Source organism: Marmota flaviventris, chromosome 12 (assembly GCF_047511675.1).
Source record: "Marmota flaviventris isolate mMarFla1 chromosome 12, mMarFla1.hap1, whole genome shotgun sequence".
Classification (NCBI taxonomy): domain Eukaryota; kingdom Metazoa; phylum Chordata; class Mammalia; order Rodentia; family Sciuridae; genus Marmota; species Marmota flaviventris.
The window spans coordinates 31,125,844-31,133,679 of NC_092509.1; the positions used below are offsets into that span (position 1 = coordinate 31,125,844).

The 7,836-nt window shown below is 35.7% G+C and overlaps 1 non-coding gene across 1 annotated transcript; it reads left to right on the top strand.

Moving 5' to 3' along the window:
• The first annotated feature begins 2,501 nt into the window (after positions 1 to 2,501).
• On the top strand, positions 2,502 to 2,574 carry Trnaa-ugc (transfer RNA alanine (anticodon UGC)). Its single transcript has one exon. It is a non-coding gene; the product is annotated as a tRNA-Ala (tRNA).
• Positions 2,575 to 7,836: the final 5,262 nt, after the last annotated feature.

Here is a 7,836-nt window from a genome sequence, read left to right on the forward strand (position 1 = left end):
ATCTGGTATTTTCATTCTGTCTGAAGGACTTCCTTTAGCATTTCTTATAGTGTGTGTCTGTTGGTGATGTATTCTTCAGCTTTTATATGTCTGAAAAAGTCTATTTCAAATTTGTATTCAAATGTTGTTTTCACTGAGCATAGAATTCCCAGTTGATAGGTTCCTTTCTTTCTTTCTTTTAAAATTTTTTTAGTGCTTTAGAGTTGTCCCACTATCTTCTTACTTGCATTGTTTTTGTTGAAAAATATGCTGTAATTCTTGTCTTTGTTCCTCTCTCTTAACATCTCTTTTCTCTAGCTCTTTTTGAGATTTTCTTCTTGTTACAGTTTGGAGAAGGTAATTATGAAGTATGCTGGTTCAGTTTTCTTCATGTCTTTCATGCTTGGACTTCATCTTGGATCTAGTAATCCCTCTCCTGAGGGAGAAATTAAAATTAAAAAAGGTATTTTCATACAAAGGTCTCTATGCAAATGTTCACAGCATCTTTATTCATAGTCACCAAAGACTGGAACTAAACCATATGTCCTTCAACAGGAAATTAATGAACAATATGTGATACATCCACATAATAGGATACTACTCAACAATGACAATAACAACAACAAAATGAACTGTTGATAAATGAAACAGGATGGATGAATCTCAAATGCATTATGCTAAATGGGAATAACCAGATGCAAAAAAATAAAAAATAAAAATAAAGAACAAATGAGTCCATGTATATGATATTCTGGAAAACAAGAATCTTAGGGATGGTGAAGAGATCTGTAGTTGAAAATGGTTAGAGCTTGGAGGAGAATTTGTAAACAAAGGGCAAGGATAAGGGCCTTGGAGTGGGGGTGGAGACAATAGCACTGTTGTTGTTATCGTCATTGTGGTGGGGATTTGTGACTCTTTGCATTTGTCAAAACTCACAAACCTCTAAGCCAAAAAGAGTGGGCCTTATTGTATATAATCAAACAATAAAATTTGAAAACCTATATACAAAATATTGAAATGCCACTTTTCCATGACTCAGCTAGGTGTATTCACCAAGGTTGGAGACTACAGAATTATTTTCTTGAGATATAAAAGGACTATGAGTGCAGGATGAGAGGAATATTTGCATATATTGACATTTACAGAAGCTCTCCTGAAACAGCTGGGCCTCTTGCTGGGAAACTATCACAAAGCCCTTTTTTGGTGTGTCCTGCTTGTACACACACATTCCAAATAGCTTCTTAGCCTAAACTGACATCAAAAAAACTTCATTTGAGGAAAATCCCTAATACAAAAGACAATACTATACAAACACAGAAACGAATACAAACACAGAAAGGGCTAAAACTCAGTAAAAATGAGGCAATATAGAAATTTGAAGAAAATTTTAAAACATTTACTTAATATCCTCAAAGGGCTAAGAGAAGAAATTGAGTCTTTTTAAAAAAAGTGTAAAAAGGATGTAGAAAGTAATTATAATTTTTATGGAATTTAAATGTAGGGTAGAAAAAATAAAACATATCAGAAGGGCTAGATAAATTTGGAAATATCTTCCAGGAAATAGAACTAAGGACAAAGAGATAGTAAACAAGAAATTAGAATTCTAGAAAGTTGCATGATTAATTCAAAACACCAAATCCAAATTATCTGAGTGGTAAAGAAAAAGATACCAGAGGACAGGAAATTTGACCAGCAAAAGATACAAAGTAATTCCTAGACTTGAAATTATAAGCCCAGAAAAAAATGAATGAGAAAGGTCCCAACCAAAGTGTCAGTGTGAAGTTTCCAGAGAGAAAAGTTTGGTTGCATGTTAAAGAATCAAAATGACCTACTTCTTATGAAAGACATTGGCAGTCAGAAGACAATGGAACAAAGGCTTCAGAATTGTGAGGAAAAAAATAGAATTCATATCCAATTAACCTATCAAAAGTATAAAATCAATAAAAACATTTTCTTAGACATTCAAGATTGTAAAAGTGTTACTTGCCCATGAGCTATTTCTCAGAAAGTTACTGTAGGATATTATGGAGAAAAATAAGAATATATAAGAAAAACAAAGACAGTAAATCTAAGAATCAGGGGAACTAATACAGAAATAAAGCAGAGAGGAATCTCAGGATGTCATCTCTGCAATAGGCCAGATCAAGCCATTCAGATTGCAAAACGATATATTGTTATATTGTGTGTATGTACAAATTTGTAACAACGAATCTCACTGTTATGTATAATTATAATGCACCAATAAAAAAGAAAAATGTAAAGTAAAATGAAATAAAATGAACAACAACATAAAGTGCAAGAAATCTGTCTCTACAGGAAAACAAACTGGAATCAGTAGATTAATCTGCTATATTTGGCAAGTAGAAAGTGGTATTAAAAATAGCATCAAAGGTTTTAGAGTTCTTGAGAAAAGTTTGAGAACAATTCATTATGGAAACATTAAAAAAACTAGCAAATAAAAATGAAGCCAATGTCAACTACAAGGAAAACATAAAGTCTCATATGAAAAAAAATGTAGGGCTGGGGGTATAGCTCAGTTGGTAGAGTGCTTGCCTTGCATGCACAAGGCCCTGGGTTCAATCCCCAGCACCACCAAATACACACACACACAAACACACACACACATAATTGTAGAACAGTATTTTCCTCAACATTGAGTAAAACTTTTCATAGTTACAAAACTGCAACACTGATTAATGATTTATTAAAAATTACAAGTGTATTGGGATGATGGAGGAAAGAGGATGTATGTTAAGGCATGGGTGATCTCATCAGAATTCCAAATACTTTCTTTCACATCTAAGACTCAACAGACAATGACTAAAATTGAAATATAAATACATATTTAAAATCATAGAGGTAATAATCAGAAGAAACAACAAAAAGAAGTGAAGATGTTACCTGTGAGAAACCCAACTTGGAGGTGGGGGCAAGAGAGACTGCTATTTTTTAGATGTCTTAATTTATATTTTAAAAAAGTCATGCATGTTTTATGTGGATAAAAATATAACTAAAATTATAATTGCAGTAACCTATTATGAGAATGTAGAGAATGTTAGGACTGCCTAATAATATTTTTGGAGAGAAAGGAAACTGTTTTCTGTTTTCCAAATCTGCCTAGGCATAGAGCTCACCATGTTAGTTCCTAGGGAAGAAAAGGGGCACAGCATGATTCTTCTTTCAGACCTTGTTATGGCATTGTTTTCTTTAAAGAAGCAAAGGTAAAAACTCCTATATTTTACAGTTTTCTTTTAACTCTGTTTTTTTGTGGTCATTTAAAATATATTTTCCTTTTTGCCATTATAAATAGTTACCCAGGACTTTAATACCCGTAATAGTTGGCAGCCTTGGACAGCCAACTTGCCTATGTAAGATTGCTCCTGACGTTATGAAATTGACATAAGTAAATGTCACCATAGACAGGAAAATATGGAATCAGATTTTAGCAAATTCAGCTCTTAGACTCTGTAAGAAATAATTCAGGCCTCTGAAAAGGTCCCAGGATGACATCTCAGGGCTGAAGTCCTATGCCAAGCTCCATGAAGCTCTACTACTGAAATGCTTTATGCAAGTTTTGGTCAAGTGGTGAATTTCAGAGGATATATAGAGATTTCTTAGGGAACTCCAGGACAGTCTTAAAATACCTCATAGCCTCAGGACAGTGACTAATAAAATAAAAACATACCTCTGAAGATCTCCCAGAACCTTGGAGGAGAATTAATTTTGACTTGTGTCATTTTTTTGGCTCAGCCAACTGTGAATTTCTATTGTACTAGGCACGTTAAGTATGCAGACAATGGACACAATTATGTTAGTTCAACATAAACAAGCCAGATGAAGAAAAATTCCATGAACTTTTCCTTGTAAGATGTCTATAGATGAATTCTTTTAAAAAGAAACAGACTATTGATCTATGTTGTTGACAGTCATTGTGATTCTTCACATACAGGGCCTATTTATTCTCTTTTATTCATTTTTTCCCCCTGAATTCCACCTTTCTTCTTTCTGGGCTTCTGAATTTAATTTTTTTTGTATTGTTCTCCCCTGTACTGATCCAGAAGATAGATTTTTTTTTTATTTCTAGTCTTCAAGTAGTTGTCCTTGAAATTTTAACATGGTTACATTTAAACTCTAAAAGATCAATCAACATCTTTACCTGTCTCTTGAATAAAATAAGAGCATAAGATGCTTTAACCCAATCACCTATCTCGAAGCTTGCCTGTTGCCATCTCCTCTTTTAATTAATTAATGGTTTATTGTCAGTGTTTTTATATTTTCTATTTTCATACATCAGTAACTTATGTGTGTGAACTTGCCACCCAATCTAAGAATGAGGATATTAACAATACTGCTGCATCTTTCTGTAAACTTCATTATTCCATTATATATGACTCAATTTCATCCCCAAAGGTGACAACCATTCTGATTTTTGTTTTAAACTCTCTCTCTCTTTGCTATTTTAAAAGTAGTTTTATCATATATATGTGTGTGCCCAAAAAGATGAACCATTTAGTGCTAAGAGCCATAGCCAAGTAGTATGATGCATGGCATTTTTGGTTGTAAGGTGACGCCAGCAAGCCATTGAGATGATATGATTATGTTAAGATCTGCATTTATATGGATATTAGACCCCTGCTGTCCACCTAGGCCTGCTACGGGACTCCTGGAGAGTTCCCATTGGTTGGGGAAGTGCGGTAGGAGGGAATTCCGGAGGAGGGACTTCCTGTTGGAGTGTGCGGGAGAAAGCTGCTTGTGTCGGTAGGGATTTTTCCCGGGAGCATACGGGGCATTGGCGGGGAGTTTCAAAAATAAAGTTTGTTCCTGCTTGAGTGGCTCGTGATTTTGTGCCCAGCCAGACTGCAGCAAATTAGTTTTGTGTATTTTTGTACTTCATAAAGTTTTCTAGATGGTTCTCTGGAACTCATTTTTTTTTCATTTGATTTTTGTTTGTTTGTTTTCTTATTTTAATTTAATTTACTTATTCTAATTTGTTATTGATGACAGCAGAATGCACTTCACTTCATTTTACATATATAGAGCACAATTTTTCACGTTTCTGGTTGTATTCATTTGATTTCTGATAATTGAAAGTCATCACATGGGACTAGGTGGTAAAGCACTTGCCTACATGTGGTAAGGCCCTGTGTTCAACCCCCAGCACTGAAAAAAAAATTGTCCACATTGTTGTGCTCAACTATTCTTGATAATTTTTTCACTGTTCTATAGTATGTAATATGGTCCTTTCAGAATTTATTTATCTAGGCTCCTATCAATGAGCATTTGATTTGGGGTAGTTCATGGAGGCCTTCTAGCATTCAGATCTCCCTTCAAGAGAATGTACTGCAAGAAGTGTGGTTGGCTGACATCTACCAGTGACTGAGGATCAGATGCATTGCAGTGTTCACACAGAGGCTTGGTCTTCCTGAGCTTCTTCTGAACAATGCCAGAATAGACAAGGGCACTCAAGCCAGATTATTCCTGTCCAATGCGGGTCTCCTCTGAAGGTCACCGATTGGCCTAGTAGAGATTTTCTGCAAGCAGCACTGCGTCCAACGCAATTCCTACCTCTTTCCATCTCCTTCCATAGCTGTCAGACCTGCATTATAGTCTGATTTCTCTCCCTGTCTGTTCCTGAAACCTCTTCACTTTATTCTTCATAAGCATTGTTCCCCCAAATCTTGCACTTCTAGTTTTATCTCCACATCTGCTTTCTAGAGGACCCACATGAATACAGGACTGCCTCAAGTCTTTTGCTATCATAATATTACTGCTATGAACATTGTAGTATGCAAGATTAGTATTTGTGTGCAAGAGTGGAGTTGCTGAGTTGTAGTGTGAGTTTAACTTTTCACAATGCCAAATTACTTCCAAAGTGGTTTGCCAACTTGCATTCCTACCAGCAATAGGTAAGAGGTTCTTTTACAATACTGGAAGAGTTGATTTTGTGTGACTTCTGAATTTTTGCAATTCTTTGGTGTAAAATTATACCAAATTGTGTTCTTGACTTCCATTTTTCTTAATACTAATGACTGAGAATTTTTATTTTTATTGACCATATGCATTTAATGTTCAGTGAAATGCACATATATAAAATCCCCTTGGTCATTTGTATTGCAAATGACTTATAGCCTTGTTAAGTGGCTGAGGCTGACCTTGAACTTATGATCCTACTGCTTCAGCCTCCTGAGTCACTGAGATTACAGGTGTGGAATACCACATTCAGTTGATAGTATTTTTTTAGAATATTGTCTTTACCTAATTTAAGTATTCAGATTAAAGTCACCTTGCAAAATAAATTTGGGATTATCCCTTCCCCACCAGTACCTAGGAGAGTTACTAAAAGATTAGAATCACCTCCTTCTTCTTCTCTTGCTCCTCTTCTTTTTGTTTTCAGGAGGGGGGGGTGGGGGGAAGGGGCAGAGCTGGGAACTACACCCAGTGCCTCATGCATGCTGGACACACACTGTACACCTGAGCTATAGTCCTAATCACTGATTTGTTCTTCAAAATTTCATAGATGTTTTACGTGTGTGTGTGTGTGTGTGTGTGTGTATATATATATATATCACAGTACCCTGTTAATCTGCACACTTTTATAGTCTTATGCATCAGTAAAATACTAAATTTAATTTAAGTTAAAAGTTATTTAATGAAAAAAGAAATTCTAAATTGGAAAAAAAAAGTTTTGGTAAAGCTCATCTGTAAAACTAACTAGTCCTGAGAAGATTTTTAACTGTTACTTTATTTAATGCCCAGTTATCGTGTGATATTTTTCTAGAAATTTTTCCACTTCATCTAAGTTTTAAAATTTTTTTGAAAAATGTTATTGTAGCATTCTCTTATTACCTTTTAATCTTTGCTATATTTATAGTTATGTATCTCTTCCATTAAAAATATTAATGTCTTCATTTTTTTAACATTTTCAAGAGGTTATCTATTTTTTGCAAATTAAAACTACACTGAGATTTCATCTCACTCTCATCAGAATGGCCATTATCAAGAATACAAGTAACAATACATGTTGTTGAGGATGTGGGAAAAGGGTACACTCATACATTGTTGGCTGGACTACAAAGTGGTGCAACCACTCTGGAAAGATCTTGATTCATTTTTACTGTTTATATCTAATTGGGTGTGGCCAGAAAATGTGATTTACTTAATAGTTGCTTCCTGAAATTTGTTCAAATTTGCTTCATATCTTAGTCCATAACCAGCTTGCAAATGTAGATCCTTTAACTAAATTTTATATTGTCCATTAAATAAAACTTGCCAATATGTTTTGTTTAAATTTCCTGTATTTCCTTTCCTGGCTGCCACCAGATGACCAGCCCTGCTACCCCAGCCGTTCTCCTCCATGATGCTCAGCCTCACACAGGTCCACGGCCAAGGAATCAGCCAACCCTGGACTCAAACCTCTGAACTGTGAGCCAAAATAAATCAATACATCTTTCCTCTGTTTTAAGTTGTTTGTGACAGGTATTTTGTCACTTTTACAAAAACCTGAATAGCACAACTTTGTATCCTTCCATGGAGAAGCATTAAGAGTTTGCTACAGAGATTAGGAAGATGGCGGCGAGGGGAGTGCATTGCCCCCGTGTGCTGCTTCACTGTGTGGGAGTATGACAAGTCAGGACGGCTAAAGGCTATCTTGTTAGGAATTTCCAGCAATAGTGGGGTGCTCCGGAACCTGGAGGAAGGATTTCCATAGCACGAGGATTGGCTACGGGGACTCAAACGCGAGAGGTTTGTCACACGGAGGGTAACACTGCTTATTCAGCAAATCACCCCGCGGCTAGAGTCTGCAGCGCGCGCTGGGAAACGAGGAGATAGCGACGCAGGGATACAGCGGTGCAGTTT